An 18,715-nucleotide genomic window follows, 5' to 3' on the forward strand; every position below is an offset into this window, starting at 1 on the left:
TCTGCACCACTTGTCAAGCTTAAGTCATTTGAACAACTTCATAAATGTAAGTAAATGAAGATGGTTTTCCTGCACCCTGAGGTTAAGGGAGAAGAATAAGTCCCTTGAGCATTTTCCACAGACATATTTGCAATACCCTTCTCTAGGCCTAATGGGAATGCAAAGTAAGAAAAATGGAGATGTCACATTTAATATACATTTTGAGATTTTTAAGCAATGCAAAAACTCCTCTGTGTTCCTTTTGAGGACATCCTGCACACCAAGTGCAGCCTGTCTTCCCTGTTAGGCCACATGCTCAGTCTGGGGAAGTGAGGGAATCTGTGGGTCCTGTACCCATCAGTGGGTCCGTGGGAGAAGGACGTGACAGTCTGCTTCTGCAAAGATTACAGCCTTGGAAAACCTATGAGTCAGAATCAATTCAGTGGTAACAGATTGTCAAGGGCTTCACCAAGTGTCTAGACCTGCTTTTTTTCTTGTTTAACTATTACAAGAAAGCAAGCTTTGGAAAGTACCTTCAGTTTCATCTCCACCCAATTAGTGATACCTCCTTGAGTCTGTCACATAGCTCTTTGGATACTTAGCTTTAAAATAACTATGCTTTAAAAAAAAAAAAAAAACTAAGTTAAAAAAACTATTCTTTAACTTTCTAAAAAGACAAGATTTAATTAGCTGATTGGTGAAAAATTAGATTTTTGACAAGAGTTTCCTGAGGCGGAAAAAAAATCTTTTGAATTTATTCAATCTATATCCCCTTGAAAATAAATACAGACACACAGTAGAGGGGTTTTTTGTTTTTTCAGCTTTTTAAGGGAAGGGAAAATAAGCCAATTTCGTGCTTCTGCAGTTTTGCTTGCATTATGAAACTTGCTCATATTTCTCTTCCTTGTGCATTTTGATACATTAATTAAATTCTCAAACATGTTAAATTTAATTAAAAAGGAAAGTGTCTGATGCGTTATTGAAAATACTGGCTTGTATATCCTTCCTTGACTCTCTTAATCAGTACAACTTACTACTTTTCACATATCTGACTACATTTAGTAACTAAAAGAAATACCTTTCATGTCACACAATTAAGCAAATTCTATGTTTCCTAGGGTGACCTACCCAGAGAAAACACATAAACAAAAAATACACAATAATCATTTCTCTTTATATATCTTTAATTCCACACACTAAAATATATGATATTTACTTGTCCCCTCCCATGATCTGTGCCACTATTCGAAATTAGATATTATTCATCCCTGTCACAGTAAGGATATTAGGGATGGGACTTTCCTGAATAAGAACTACTATATGTGAAAAGAAACTGAAGTAAACATTTTACTGTGGCGCTCACAGAAGAACGAGAGCTTGATAATTTTAAAATCCTAAAATACACTCCACGTAAGCTTTAAAAGTAGTCTAAAATCTTGATCAATCTGAGTATAATATGAACTTGAATACTGTGGAGTAAGCACATTCTGAACGTTATTATCACAGACAGTTTTCCTTCCTCAGGAAAAATAGAGAATACTCGTTAACCTTACAGTTCATATGTTCCTGTCAGGGGAGACGGCTTCAGACTTATCCCTCTGCTATAAGAATTTTTGAGCAATATCTTTCAGAGGATTTTCACTGTCAAAAAAAATCTATATTTTCTCTAAAAACTGCAAAAATAATCAGCATCATGACAGCTAAAGAGAGGAGAAACGATGGTATTCTGCTAAATTACCTGTATAGGAACAAGGTCAATTACTTCGTTCTTTCTCTTATCACATATTTTACAACCTTCCCCTCTCCGCCATGTTTACCAACACTCAGTCTTCTAGGATTGAGTCAACTTGTTTCTGAAACATGATTATATCACCATGAATCTTAAGAGCTAATAAGATATCCATCAACAAGTTTGGGTGCTGAAAAAACAGGTAATTTCCACTTTGTAAACAAAAAGAAACTAATAGAATGATACTTATTTCTGGAGTTTGCGTTGACCTAAGAGACAAACCAACGTATCTGATGCAATTAAAGAACAACTGGACCAGCAGGTAACATTATGATCAACAGAGAAGAGACTGAAGTTGTTAAGGATTTCATTTTACTTAGATGCACAATCAACACCCATGGAAGCAACAGACAAGAAATTAAGACATATTGCATTGGGCAAATCTGCTGCAAAAGACCTCTTCAAAGTGTTGGAAAGCAAAGATGTCACCTTGAGGACTAAGGTGCCCCGACCCAAGCCATGATATTTTCAATCACCTCATATGCATGTGAAAAATGGATGATGAATAAGGAAAACCAAAAAAGAACTGATGCCTTTGAATTGTGGTATTGGCAAAGAATATTGAATATACCATGGACTGCCAAAAGGATGAATGAATCTGTCTTGGAAGAAGTACATCCAGAATATTCCTTAGAAGCAAGGATGGCGAGACTACGTCTCACATACTTCAGACATGTTATCGGGGGGATCAGTTCCTGGAGAAGGCCATCACGCTTGGTAAAGTAGAGGGTCAGTGAAAAAGAGGCAGACCCTCGATGAGAGAGACTGACACAGTGGTTGTAACAATGGGTTCAAGAATAACAACGATCGTAAGGATGGCAAAGGATTGAGCAGTGTTTTGTTTTGTTGTACATAGGGTCACAATGAGTTGGAATCAATTCAACGGCACCTAATAACAACAACAAAGTGAGTGTGGTTCTAACTAAAGGAACAACAGGACATCAAAACTTAATCAAACTACATGAGCTTTATTGTAGTTTTTATGACCTGAACATAGCACAACCAGACATTGTGAGGCCTGGTAACTGAGGTACTAAAACCAGCGTGACAGAGAGACACATCATAAATATACCTACGTTGGAGTCCAGCTTGTTCATTTTCCTAGGAGTGACTATGCCTACCTTTTCACTGAGAAGAAAGATTAACATTACGTCCACAAGTGGCCAGTAAATTAACTAGTCCATGGCTGAGTCAGACATTTGATCATATATTTAGCTGAATGCCACATAATCGAAGCAAGCATTATGAAAGACGAAACAATCAACCAGCTGTGTAGTATTCTAGCTAATTCATCGGACTTGTGAACTTTATAATTATTAGCAAAAATATTGCTGATCAAGCAGGATAATGAATGGATTCACAATCACACCAATTTCATCTTTCTCTTTTTAAATCTTAGGGGTTATAGTATTCAAAGTAGCCAGAATGTGTCCCAAGAATTTATGAAATTAATGCTTGGGACATGTGTTATTCTTAACATTATAAAACAGGAGAGTGGCCAGTTTTTAAATGTTACACTTTTGTGAGTCAAAACTGCTGAGTACATAAGAATATTTAATAGACTCAAGCTCTATGATCTTCAGCCAAATTAAATATATTTTTATACTTTTTTTTTTTGGCATGCTAAAAATATGAAAATATTTACACAGAATCAGTTGTCTGGGCCAAACTCCCTATTTAAACTGCCCAGTTCTCAATTTATTTGTGCTTATTCTCCATTATTGATTAAACACCTGCAGGAATGCAGATAGCTCTGCTTGTTTACTCTAGATCACTGAATTCTCTCCTGATCTCACATCAGATCTGATGGCCTCTCAACATTTCTTACATGCAGAATTGAATGTACTTTAATTTATTTTAAGATTATATAAAAAGTTTAGTTTAAAATGCATAAGGAAAATTATGCTTATTTGATCTATAAACACCTCAAGGTCACAGAACTCCTTAGCAAGAAATATTTATTATATTTGTCTATATTCTCTGCATTTTCCTTGTAAGTTTTAGTTCAGTGGTCTAGACAACTAGATCCCTCTTCCATTTACTCAACAGACATTTATTGAGAATTCATTGTGCAAACACTACATACAGTAGATGCTCAGAACTTTTTTCCAACTCAAATCTGTGCTACTTTACAGTGACATAACATATCTAAAAATATAGTCTTGTCAGTTATTATTCATAATATCAATAAGAGAATGCTTATTAATTCATCTATTCATTCCATGGTGTGTTTTGTACACTTGTGCTAGGTGCAGAACTAGTCATCTGAGATGCTGAGGTGAAACATGATGTACTGTGGTCAAGAGAGGTTATTTATTACATCTTTACACATGTAACATATGAGAAAAAATAATCCTGGGTGGACTCCAAACTAAATTCGATTCTTTCCCACCTTCAGTTAATACACAAACAGTATTATTCAAACACATGGTTATTATCATTTTTTCAATTCACTTTGCCTTTCTTCTACACTACTCTGAAATGCCTCAGCCCAAACCATCAGTACCAATGGAACAATCTTTGCCAATTCACCGTGTAATATGAAAGAGCTGCTTCTTTTTCTGCCCCCAGAGGTAACTTCTGGATCCTGTCTGCTCCCATTTTGCTTCTCACCGTAAAGATCCAAGAGAACAAGGACTCTTTGTTGCTTGTTTGTTTTGGGGCTTTGCTGTTACCCTCTCAAAATTGCTAGGAGAAGCTGAAACACATAATCTCTTATGTTCTCTTTCTTGATGTGAGAGTAGTATGTTCCAAATATACTTGAAACCAACTATTCTGCAGTATTTTGAGGTAAGTAATAGTATTATCTTCGCATTAGGAATGAGGAACTAATGTCAGAGTGGTTCAGAAGCACGTCCATGGCCACAGAGCTTGTAAAAGAGAAACACAATCTAGTTTGGAATGACTTCAGGGCATAAGTTCTAACTGACTCCATTCATACATCTGATTTTCTTTCAGAATTATGGATGTGCTCATACAGTTAACATCCTTCACCCCAACCATTCTGTAGAAAGAAGAATGGTTCATCATTTAGCCCTGAGTTTTAGTCTCAGACTTCTAGGACATGAGAATATTATACAAGGCCACTTGGCCATAGCATTTCCAAACCCTGAGCAGTTATTTAAAAAGTAGAAATAATATCTACACCTCAGCTATCTCGAGGGAAAGAATTTTCAAAACCCCAAAAGGATTAAATAACTAAATGATAAGACTTTTTTGAAGTATGAAGCATAGAATTCAAAATCGATTTATACATGGAAACCATTATGTACTAAACAAAGAATAAGAAATCAAGCTGCAACATCAGGATGAAGGTTTGTATTTTCAGTATGGTGGCTGTACATACAAAAATGCATATACAAACCACATTTTATAGTTGCAGTTATAAGTTGGGATAACAAGTGATAAATTCCTTAATTTGATTGAAATAAAAACAAATGACACGTCATGAAAATAACTAAGTGACTAAACAGAAGAAGAAATTTTTTTCACAAACCCAGATTTGTTTACAGTACTAGCAAGGGTGGGAAGAAGAGTGTCATATAATTTCTAGGGAAATCACAGAATGAAAAAGAATTCAAGCTGTCATTCTAGAAGACAAAGATCTGAATACCAAGAAATACATTAGACTGTGTGCTCCTCTCCCTTCAGTCAAAACAGAAATGGAATTATTGGGCAAATTTGTTATAATTATCCATATATTACAGAGTAAATTAGGTATTTTTGGTAAAGTTATGCCTAGGAATAAAAATACTATTAAATAACACTGTTAAGTATGCACTTAATACATATCAACTTTTGACTTACTATTTAAGGAATGAAAGGTGTTTAGTTTAGTTTCTACTCTCAGCCATCTCTTCAGCAAATAGCCATGTGGGCATTTGAGTTCCCATCCCAATCTGTGTGACCTCAGGCAAGTAACTTAACCTCTCTGAGATCCAACTTTTTTCTAAAAATAAAGGTATTACCACTGATTGAAATACTACTGAGAAAACTAAATGAAACAAAATATCTGAATTTCCTCTCAAAATTCCTAGCCCACAGTTGATACTCTATAAATACTAGCTTCATTCGCAGTATCCTTATTCATAGATGACATGATCCCATATATAGAGAATCCCAAAGATTCCAGAAGAAACCTACTGGACCTAATAGAAAGATTCAGCAAAGCGGCAGGATACAAGAGCAACACAAAAAGATCAGTTGTATTCCTTTACACTAACAAGGAGAACTCCAAAAAGGAAATCGAGAAAACAATGCCATGTACGATTGTACTCAAAAGGATAAAATAACTAGCAATAAACCTAACCAGGGATGTAAAAGCTCTATACAATGCAAACTATAAAATACTATTGCAAGAAACAAAAAGAGACCTCCATAAAGCAAAGAGCATTCCATGCTCATGGACTGGAAGACTTAACATTGTGCAAATGTCAGCACTATTCAAAGTGATCTGTAGATATAATGCAATCTTGACCTAAATTGCAATATTGTTCTTTACTGAAATGGAAAAAAAAAAAAAAAAAAAAAACTAATCGCCACCTTTATTTGGAAAGAAAAGAGGCCCAGATTAGCCAAAGCAATATTGAAGAAAAACCTGATTTCAAAACATACTATACAGCCACAGTAATCGAAACAGCATGGTACTGGTTCAATGACAGACACACAGACCAGTGGAACAGAATTCAGAACCCAGAAGTAAATCTATCCATGAATTAACAGCTGATTTTCAAGAAATTCCATTCAATGGGGAATAAACAGTCTCTAACAAATAGTGCTGGCAAAACTGGGTATCCACTTGAAGAAAAATGAAATAGGATCCATACTTCACACCATACACAAAAACTAATGCAGAGTTGATCAAAGACCTAAATATTAAAGCTAAAACTAAAAAGTCCCTTGAAGATAACATAGGAAAAAGAAAACTATGGAAACTAATTTTCTTTAGAAACAGATTATCAAACACAACTATAAATACATGAACAACAGAAGACAAGTTAGATAACTGGGACTTCCTAAAATTAAATACCTATGTTTGTCAAAAGACTTTATCAAAAGAGTAAAAAGAGATTCCACAGAATGGGAAAAAATCTTTGAGAACAACATATCTCATAAGGTTCTAATCCCTAAAATACATAGAAAACTTCAACAACTCAACAACAAAATGAGCAAAGGACATAAACAAGTGCTTCAGCAAAGATGACATTCCAGCAGCCAACAAACACATGAAAAGATGTCCCTGATCATCATCGGCTATTAGAGAGATGCAAACCAAAACCACAATGAGATACCACCTCGCCCCTGCAAAATGGTGCTAATCAAGGGAAAAAAAATAGAAAACAACCCATGTTGGCCAGGTTGCGGGCAGACTGAAACCCTGCTATACTGCTGGTGGATTGTAAATTGTTTCAACTTCTATGGAAAATGGTATGACACTTCCTCAAAAAGCCAGAAATAGAATTATTCTATAATCCAGCAATCTCACTCCTAGGCATATATCCTAGAGATCTAAAAGTAGTGACATGAATAGACATTTGCACATCTGTGTTCATTGCAGCATTATTCACAATAGCAAAAAGATGGAAACAGTCTAAGTGCCCATCAACAGATAAAGAAATTGTGGTACATGCACACAATGCAATACTATTCAGTCATAAGGAATAATCATGAATTCCCAAAATATATTATAATGTGGATGAATTTGGAGGACATTATGCTGAGTGAAATCGATCAATAACAAAAGGACAAATATTGTATGAGCTCACTGTTATAAAAAGACAAGAATAGGTATACATATAGAAAGCAACGTTCTTTGGTGGTTATGAGGGATGCGAAGGAGAGGGAGAGAAATTACTTTTTAGACAGCAGACAGTTGTTAGTTTTGGTGATGGAAAAGGCAGTCCCAAACAAGGATGAAGTCAGCACAGTTGGACCAAGGTAAATGATGACACTAAGAATTATATAAGAATAAGGATAATTTTGTAAATGCTATAATACACACAGTTTTGCAATAAGAGTAATATATGTATAGGAAGGCATATGTGAATATACAAATGTGCACATATAGGTGTATCTGTAGGCCTATGTATACACATGGTCATTTGTGCTTCACACGTTTTGTTGTTATTGTTAGTTATCACTGAGTCCATTCTGACTCATAGTTAGCCTATGTACACCAGAACAAAACACTGCCCAGTCCTGGGCCCTCCCCACAATCATTGCTATGTTTGAGCCCATTGTTGCAGCCACTGTGTCAGCACATCACCTTGAGGGTCTTCCTCCCTTTCACTGACCCTCTGATTTACCAAGCATGATTGCCTCCTCCAGGGAGTGGTACCTCCTGATAACATGTCCAAAGTACATGAGACAAAGTCCCACCACCCTTCCTTCTAAGGAGCGTTCTGGCTGTACTTCTTCCAAGACAGACCTGTTCGTTCTTCTCCAGCCCCACAATTCAAAGTTATCAATTCTTCTTTGGTCTTCCTTATTTATTGTCCAGCTTGTTCATACATATGACGCAATTAAAAAGACCATTGCTTGGGTCAGGTGCACCTTGGTCCTTACAGTGACATCTTTGCTTCTTAATGCTTCAAAGAGGTTTTTTGGAGCAGAGTTGCCCAATGCAATACGTTGTTTGATTTCTTGACTGCTGCTTCCGTGGGCATTGATTGTGGATCTGGGTAAAATGAAATCCTTAACAACATTAATTTTTTCTACATTTGTCATGATGTTGCTTATTGATCCAGTTGTGAGGATTTTTGTTTTCTTTATATTTACATACAAAATAAAGCATATAAGAAGCACAGTTACAGATACTTCCCACACACTGCTGAACACCTCATAGGATTGGCTTATTTGGTTTGAAGGCTTAGGACTATAGTCTCATGGGGCAACTTGGTCAACTGGCACAGTATAGTACATAAAGATAATGTTCTACATCCTAGTTTAGTGAGTAATATCTGGGGTCTTAAAAGCTTGTGAGTGGGCATCTAAGATACAGTGATTGGTCTCTACTCATTCAGAACAAAAGAGAAAGAAGGAAACCAAAGACTCAGGGAAGAAACTAGTCTACATGAACCACAGCCTCACCTACTTTGAGACCAGACAAACTAGATGATGACCAGCTACCTCTACCAACCGTTCCAACCAGGAACGCAACAGATGGTCCTGGATAGAATGGGGAAAAAAATGTAGAACAAAACTCAGAATGTTGGAAAAAAAAAAAAAAAAAGGCCAGGCTTACTAGACTGGTAGAGATTAGAAGCAGCTGAGATTACAGTCCTGGAATACTCTTTGAATTTGGAATTCAAACCATTCCCAGAGGTCACCTTTCAGCCAAATGACAGATTGGCTCATAAAATAATATTACCCAACAGTACTGTGCTCCTCTATCATCTAAATGGAACCAAATGGTAAACATTTACACTAAAACAAAGATGAGAAAGTTAGGGAGAACAGGGAATCTAGATTAATGGAAACAGAACAACCAGAATGGAAATAATGAGAATGCTGACACATAATGAAAAATGTAACCGTTGTCACTGAACAATATGTATTAAAAAAAAAAAATGTTAAATGAGAACCGAATTTTCTGTGTAAACTTTCACCAAAAACACAATGAAATATTTTTAAAAAATTAAAGTAGAGGCAGGTTTTAAACCCATACTCTTAAACAATCATGTGCTAGTCAATCCCTGGGAATGGGAATAAAGCAGTAAACTGTCTTCATTCATTGATCTCCATGTCTAGTCTGAAGGTCTGGACCACTAATGTGGAGGTCCCATCCTTCCTCATGCTCCTGTTGGCACTCCGCTTCAAAGATGAGGGCTTGGACAAGAGAGGATCACAATCTTAGCATGTGCAGGATCACTGCAAAGGCAGAGATACATAGATAGTTTTGCTCCTCTGAAAAAACACCAGAGCAAATGGATATGGGAAGGGAAATGCAAAGTAGTACATTGATAATTTTATTGTAAATATGTAAAGGAAAAACCTTAATTTTTATATCTTATAGCCATGTTTTTAAAAGTTTCACTCATATTTCTCACCACGGGTGTATGTAAGAAAGGTTGTTGTTTTTGTGAGGTGCCTCAAGTCAGTTCCAACTCATAGTGACTCTATGTAATATAGAACAAACCACTGCCTGGTCCTGTGCCATCTTCACAATTATTGTTATGCTTGAGCCCATTGTTACAGCCACTGTGTCAGTCCATCTCATTGAGGGTCTTCCTCCCTTTCATTGACCCTCTAATTTTATCAAGCATGATGACTTTTTTCAGGGACTGGTCCCTGCTGATAACTGTCCTAAGTATGTGAGACAAAGTCTTGCCATCCTTGCTTCTAAGGAGCATTCTGGCTGTACTTCTTCCAAGACAGGTTTGTTCGTTCTTCTGGCAGTCCATGATATATTTAATATTCTTTGTCAGCACTATAATTCAAAGGCATCAATTCTTCTTTCATCTTCCTTATTCATTGTCCAGCTTTCACCATGCATATGAGGCAATTAAAAACACCATGGCTTGGGTCAGGTTCACCTTAGTCCTTAAAGTGACATCTTTGCTTTTTAACTACTTTAAAGAGATCTTTTGCAGCAGATTTGCCCAATGCAATACGCCATTTGATTTTTTGACTGCTGCTTCCATGTGTGTTGATTGTAGATCCAAGTAAAATGAAATCCTTGACAACTTCAATCTTTTCTCCATTTACCATCATGTTTCTTATCAGTCCAGTTGTGAAGATTTTTGTTTTCTTTGTGTTGAAGTGTAATCCCTACTGAAGGCTGTGGTCTTTGATCTTCATCAATAAGTGCTTCATGTCCTCTTCAGTTTTAGTAAGCAAGGTTATGTCATCTACATATCAAGGTTGTTAATGAGTCTTCCTCCAATCCTGATGCCCCATTCTTCTTCATATAGTCAGTCCAGCTTCTTGGATTATTTGCTCAGCATACAGATCGAATATATATGGTGAAAGGATACAACCCTGATGCATGCCTTTCCCGATTTTAAACACACAATATACCCTTGTTCTGTTCAAATAACTGCCTCTTGGTCTATGTATAGGTTCCTCACGAGCACAATTAAGTTTTCCAGAATCCCCGTCCTTCACACTATTACCTACAATTTGTTATGATCCACACAGTCAAATGCCTTTACATAGTCAATAAAACACAGGTAAACATCTTTCTGGTATTCTCTGCTTTCAGCCAAGATCCATCTGACATCAGAAAGGTGAGGTAATTAAAAGGAGATACACATATATAAAGGAAGCCAGGGTGGCAGACAGGCAGGGAGGCAGAAAGAAAGGAAGGCAGGAAGGGAGAAAAATGTGCTGTTCCTGAGGTGCCATTTAAAAGTACATGACTAAAAGTCAGAATGCCTGAATTCTAATAGAGACTCTACAGTGGACTACATTAGCTTCTTTAGAATAAGGAAGTTGTCCTAGTGAGAAAAAGAAGTAAGACCTATTTGTTTAACTTACTTTTGAAATAAATACATCTAAATAGGTAGGTTTTTCTCATTTTTCTTAAGAACTGGTCTAGAGATTTTTGTCACATCAATATGTTCTACCTAACCCAGAAGACAGCCCATAAGGACTTTCCCATTATGAAAAACTACACATGAACAAATGGTATTATTTCTAAAAGGACAAATCCCCTTTAGCATTGGATCTTAGGTATTTCTTAAAGCAGTAAGAGGATACTGAAAGTACTGTCTCAAATATTAAGAGAGTACTCAAGACTATTAGTATCTTCAATAAATTTAAAAGTAATATAAAACACAAGCATCTCCTCTGACATAAAGCAATGGATTAAAATAAGACTTAAAATTAGAAAGTTAACCATGATTTCAGCTAAAGACAGAAAGGGATTCTTTTTCTGCCCTGTACTATCTTTATTGGCTCTAGTGTACCAAGAGTTGGGGCAGTCAGGAAGGGTGGTCATAATCACAAGAGTTTTTTGTTGTGACTCAACATTTTCAATCAAACTCAAACTTGGCATTTATGAGCCTTATCTTTGAAGCCCATTTCATTTTGAGTGGAGTAACTATTTGTAAGTCACTACTTGTTTTTAGAGAAAGGTCAAAAAATAGAGAAAAGGGTGAAAGGAGTCATAGTAAAAGAAAAAAAAAAGACATAAGAGCAATGATTTGCAAACACAATTTTCTCAATTAAAAAAATAATAAAGTCTCATTTTGGGCCTCTGGCTATCAGCTCCTGGTGTGTTCACTAAGCAATGTAGAAGGTAAGAAGAATTTTATCCTCTGTTCTCTATCTAGGGCTTAATAATATATTTATGAAAGGCAAGAGCAAGGTGTGAAATGACAACAGAGTGTAATTTCTACTAAGTGCAGGGACTTAAAGTGCAGTTTACTGCTGTATTCTGATTGCCTAAAATACCAGGTGTTTAGTAATTATTTTGAGTCTGTAAAATGCCCTTATTTATGAAAGGCAGTAAGCAATGTCAGTGGGACTTAATATACACGTAACAACTGCATATTATATTTTCAAAATTTTATTCCATGAAACAGCCAATTATCAAAGATGCTCCTTATTAAATTTGACTTTCTTTCTTGAATTTTAGTGATGTCTGTTTCTTCTGTTTTTATTCTTATCTCTTCTAGATGCTTGTACCCAACAGTGAGAAAGCAACTCTAACTTAGAAGAACTTGGAAGGATGGTTGGGCTTCAGAAAATCCTACCAAGATCATAGTCCAGAACAGCCTGTGAGGTCCCTGCCATGGGTACCTCTGCCACTCCACACTTACCAGGGTGCTGTCAGTCTCTCAAAACCCAACTGTCCTGGAACTTGTCACAGTTAGGGACATCTAGTTAGACAAGTTTTGGGAACATTCCTGTGTCTTTGTTCTCAGAAAGGGAGGAATAATTATCTACTCCATTTTGGCTTTTGTAGCAGAAAGCAGGGCTCCTTTCCACCTGTTTATAGAGTCCCCTCAAATAATAAAAATTGTCAGATACTAAAGAGTCAAAGGAGCCCTGGTGGCACAGTGGTTAAGAGCTCGGCTGCTAACCAATAGGTTGGGAGTTCAAATCTACCAGCTACTTCTTGGAAATCCCATAGGGTAGGTAGTTCTACTATGATCTATAGGGTCGCTATGAGTCAGACTCAACTAGACAGCAACAGGTTTGGTTTTTGGTTTGTTTAAAGAGTCAAAAAGGGAACAAATGTCCAATTAATCACTCCTTCTCAGCTGTTATGAATTGCATTGTGTTCCCCCATGAAATAAGTGTTATAAATTGAAAACCCTATACTTCTGGGTATAATATTATTTGGAAATAGGATTTTCTTTGTTATTTTATTGAGGCCATAACAGTAAAGGGTGTGTTTTAAAAAATCACTTTTGAGATACAAAAAGAGCAGAGTAGGCACAGAAGCAAGTAAGCACACATGTAGTAAGAAAGATGCCGTGCCACATGAAGATAGCCAAGGAATCATGGTGCTGAAGCTGAAAAGACTCAAGGACCTTCCCCCAGAGTTGGTAGAGAGAAAGACTTCTCCTAGAACTGGGCCCTGAATTGGAACTTCTAGCCTCCTAATTCAGAAAATAAATTTCTGTTCATTAAAGCCACCCACTTGTGGTATTTTTGTTATAGTGGCACTAAGGCGTCAGCATTTTTTAATTGCTGGAATTTTCTAGAACTCTGGTATCAGCTATCTTCTCTCTCAGTCCTCTCTTTGCCTCTGGGAAAGCTCATCTACTCTTGTGGTGCCATTAGTTTCATGGTAAATCAAATCTATGACTCCAATTCTAACCTCTTACATGAACTCCAGCCAGTTACTGAATACCTCAACTTAGCTTTCCCAGTGTCCCTTCAAAGCCAGCAGGTTCATCTCAGAAACCATTATCCTTAGTGTGCTCTATCCTTTTCTGAAACCTGTTATTTCTTATTTCCTATTACCATATCATCATCATCTCTGCAGTCACCAACATAAAAACATCTGAGAGACTTCTTAGACTTTTCCCTTCCTCTTCCCTATATTAGTCTTCAAAGGCTGCCTGATATGGGCCCTTCATACTACTCAAAAAGGACTCTTTACTTAATTTCAGTAGCTGCTTAGCAGTCACTACTGTTTTGCAGAGGGAAGAACTAATTTGGCATGTAATTTATGTCCCTAAAAATTATGTTATGCGTTAAAAAGAAGGAAACACCACTCATGAAATACTGTAGTTGATAGTTAAATCACCCACATCAGAAAAATAAGGTAGAAAAACCATAACATTTCCCTTTGCAATTCACGGTGTTAACTTTAATGTGTTAATAAAATATATACAATGGGTTCATTACAGGGGCTGTGGGAAACATATCTTTGAGTTTTCTAACTTTTAGTTATTTCACCAGTGAATTTATTGTCACGGCAACAATGCTTTGACATTTAATTTTCTTGCTTAAGAAAATACAAATAAAAACATTTTGATTTGTCATTTTTATAAACATAGTTTTCCCTTTTTTTCTGCAAACCCAATCCAAGACTGAAAAAATCCTTTCTAAGTTAGTTTATAAGATTTATTCAAAACTGGTCCCAGGAAGACAAGTTACTATAATGCTCAGAATATTTAGGCATTCTGGCACCATCCACACATTCAGAAAAGTATCATATCATGAGTGAATAAAAATGTATGTTTTAATTCTGATGTCAAAAAGACCAATGCAATTTCATATTTATTCAAAAAAAAAAAAACAAATAAACAAAAAAAACCCAACCAAGCCAGTTGCCATAGAATTAACTCTGACTCGTGGTGACCTGAGATTAGAACCACACTTCATAGGGTATTCAATGGCTGTGATCTTTCAAAAGTAAATCACTAGGTCTGCCCTTTCTTCTAAGATGCTTCTAGATGGGTTGGAACTGACAATATCTAGGTTATTAGTCCAGTGTTAACCCTTTGCACCATCCAGAGATTCCTCCATATTTATTACATCATATTACCTCAAAAGGGAATCTTTTCAAGATCTGCTTTAATAGAGACACACTTTGACTTCGCTGAAAGGCCTTGATTCCCCCATCATTTTCTTAACCTCCATATCTGGTTAATTACAAGACTCTGAAAATTCCTCTGTGAAAATTTCTCCTGAATATATACATTTCTGTTCTCTATTCCTATTAATATTTTCTCAGCTTAGTAACACACTGTTTCATTTGAACTATTATTGCAATAATTTCCAAATTAATTATGTTTCAAAGTATTATGTAGACATATTAGTTGGATCATGAATTAATTCTGGGGTCATTGACCAGCAGTGTTTAAAGAAAAAAAAAAAATGGATTAGAATAGAAAATGACAATGTTTCTGGCACATTTATAAAATTTCGTTTCAGATTTGCATGAATGTATACGTATGTTTGTGTATGTGTAGTCATAGTAGTCCCCCTTGCATCTGTCAGTTTGTCTTACTGTTGGGGCTTGGGTATTGTTGTGATATAGAATACCAGCAGGGTAACCCATGGCAGACAGGTTTCAGCTGAGCTTCCAAACTAAGACAGACTAGGAAGAAGGATCCGGCAGTCTACTTCTGAAAAGAATTTCCCAGTGAAAACCATACGAATAGCAGAGAAGCATTGTCTGATATTGTGCCAGAAGATGAGCCCCTCAGGTTCGAAGGCACTCAAAATACAACAGGAGAAGAGCTGCCTACTCAAAGTAGAGTCGACCTTAATGACGTGGATGGAGTCAAGCTTTCAGGACCTTCATTTGCTGCTGTGGCACAACTCAAAATGAGAAGAAATAGATGCAAACATCCATTAATAATCAAAACTTGGAATGTAAGAAGTATAAATCTAAGAAAATTGGAAATCGTAAAAATTGAAATGGAACACATAAACATTGATACCCTAGGCATCCTGAAATACTAGTATTGGTCGTTTTGAATCAGACAATCATATGGTCTACTATGCCTAGAATGACAACTTGAAGAGGAATGGCATAGAATTCATTGTCAAAAAGAACATCTCAAGATCTGTCCTGAAGTACAACGCTGTCAGTGATAGGATAATATTCATACATCTACAAGGAGGACCCATTAACACGATTATTATTCAAATTTAACAGACCAACCACTACAGCCAAAGATGAAGAAATTGAAGATTTTTACCAACTTCTGCACGTCTGAATTGACTGAACATGCAATTAGGATGCACTGATAATTACAGGTGATTGGAATGGGGAAGCTGGAAACAAAGAAGAAGGATTGGTAGTTGGAAAATATGGTCTTGGTGATAGAAAAAATGTCAGAGATCCCATGATTTAATTTTGCAAGACCAATGACTTCTTTGTTGCAAATACTTTTCTTCACCAACATAAACAGTGACTATACACATGGACCTCGCTGGATGAATCAAATAGACTACATCTGTGGAGACAGACAATGGAAAAGCTCAATTTCATCAGTTAGAACAAAGCCAGGAGTGGACTGCAGATTTACCATCGATTACTCATATGCAAGTTCAAGTTGAAACTGAAGAAAATTAGAACAAGTCCATGAGAGCCAAACTATGACCTTGAGTATATCCCACCTAAATTGGGAGACCATCTCAAGAATAGGTTTGACGCATTGAACACTAATGACCAAAGATCAGACAAGTTATGGAATGACATCAAGGGCATTATACATGAAGAAAGTAAGAGGCCATTAAAAAGACAGGAGAGAAAGAAAAGATCTAAGTGGATGTCAGAAGGGACTCTGAAACTTGCTTTTCAATGTCCAGTAGCTAAAGCAAAAGGAAAAAACGATGAAGTAAAAGAGCCTAACAGAAGATTTCAAAGGGCAGCCTGAGAAGACAAAGTAAAGTATTATAACGACATGCGCAAAGACCTGGAGATAGAAAACCAAAAGGGCAGAACACATTCAGCATTTCTCAAGCTGAAAGAACTGATGAAAAAATTCAAGCCTCAAATTATGATACTGAAAGATTATGGGGAAAATATTGGACGACACAGGAAGCATCAAAAGAAGATGGAAGGAATACACAGAGTTACTATACCAAAAAGAATTGGTCAACATTTAACCATGTCAGGAGGTAACATATGATCAGGAACTGATGATACCGAAGGTAGAAGTCCAAGCTGCTCTGAAGTCATTGGTGAAACACAAGGCTCCGGGAATTGACAGAATACTAATTGAGATGTTTCAACAAATGGAAGCAGCACTGGAAGTGCTCACCAGTCTATACCAAGAAATTTGGAAGATGGTTACCTGGCCAACTGAAGAGATTCATATTTATGCCTTTTCCCAAGAAAGGTGATCCGACCGATTGCGGAAATTATCAAACAATATCATTAATATTACATGTAAGCGAAATTTTGCTGAAGTTCATTCAAAAGCTGCTGTAACAGTATATCGACAGGAACTGCCAGAAATTCAAGCTGGATTTAGAAGACATGGAACCAGGCATATCATTGCTGATGTCAGATGGATCCTGACTGAAAGCAGAAAATACCAGAAAGATGTTTACCTGTGTTTTATTGACTATGCTAAGGCATTGGACTCTGTAGATTATAAAAAATTATGGATAACATTTCAGAGAATGAGAATTTTGGAACACTTAATCATGCTCATGGATCAAGAGGCAGTCTTTCTAACAGAACAAGAGGATGCTGCATGGTTTAAAGTCAGGAAAGGTGCACGCCAGGGTTGTATCCTTTCATTAATATGTATGCTGAGTAAATAATCCGAGAAGCTGGACTATATGAAGAAGAAGGAGGCATCAGGATTGGAGGAAGACTCATTAACAACCTGTGTTATACAGATGACACAACCTTGCTTGCTGAAAGTGAAGGGGACTTGAAGCACTTACTGATGGAGATCAAGGTCTACATAGATCAAGAGGCAGTTGTTTGGACAGAACAAGGGTATACTGATTGGCTTAAAGTCAAGAAAGGTGTGCGTCAGGGTTATATTCCTTCACCATACCTATTCAAGCTGTATGCTGAGCACATAATACAAGACGCTGGACTATATGAAGAAGAATGGGGCATCAGGATTGGAGGAAGACTCATTAATAATCTGTGTTATGCAGATGACACAACCTTGCTTGCTGAAAGTGAAGAGGACTTGAAGCACTTACTAATGAAGACCACAGCCTTCAGTATGGATTATACCTCAACATAAAGAAAACAAAAGTCTTCTCAACTGGAGCAATAAGTAACATTATGATAAACGGAGAAGAGCTTGAGGTTGTTAAGGATTTCATTTTATTTGGATCCACAATCAACACCCATGGAAGAAGCAGTCAAGAAATCAAAAGACACATTGCATTGGGTAAATGGGCTGCAAAAGGCCTCTTTAAAGTGTTAAAAAGCAAAGATGTCACCTTGAGGCTTAAGGTGCACCTGACCGAAGCCATAGTGTTTTCAATCGCCTCATATGCATGTGAAAGCTGGACAATGAATAAGGGAGACCTAAGAAGAATTGACACCTTTAAATCATGGTGTTGGCAAAAAATATTGAATATACCGTGGACTGCCAAAAGAATGAACAAATCTGTCTTTGAAGAAGCACAACCAGAATGGTCATTAGAAGAAAAGATGGGGAGGCTACATCTCACATACTTCGGATATATTGTCAGGAGGCATCTTTCCCTGGAGAAGGACATCATGTTTGGTAGAGGGTCAGTGAAAAAGAAGACCCTCAATGAGATGGATTGACAGAGTGGCTACAATAGGCTCAAGTATAGCAATAATTCTGAGAATGGCACAGGACTGGGCAGTGTTTTGTTCAGTTTTGCATGGGGTCACTATGAGTCGGAACCAGTTCAACAGCACCTAACAACAGCAGCCCATAGTAGTAAAAGAAAAAGCACTTTGAGCAGATCATGAAGGAAAATTTATTTCTGACTATATATTCTTTGTTAAAAGATGTTGAAAGACATTGATCTAACAAGTTCCTTGACACAGGGACCCCTGACTTTAACCTATTCTCTGTTTTAGGGACG

General features: G+C 36.7%; 1 protein-coding gene across 1 annotated transcript in view; it reads right to left on the bottom strand.

Annotated features, from left to right (window-relative positions):
• ST8SIA4 (ST8 alpha-N-acetyl-neuraminide alpha-2,8-sialyltransferase 4) overlaps positions 1 to 18,715 on the bottom strand; it is a 117,365-nt gene that overhangs the window by 54,271 nt on the left and 44,379 nt on the right. The window lies entirely within an intron of this gene.

This window comes from Elephas maximus, chromosome 2, assembly GCF_024166365.1.
Source record: "Elephas maximus indicus isolate mEleMax1 chromosome 2, mEleMax1 primary haplotype, whole genome shotgun sequence".
Taxonomy (NCBI): Eukaryota; Metazoa; Chordata; class Mammalia; order Proboscidea; family Elephantidae; genus Elephas; species Elephas maximus.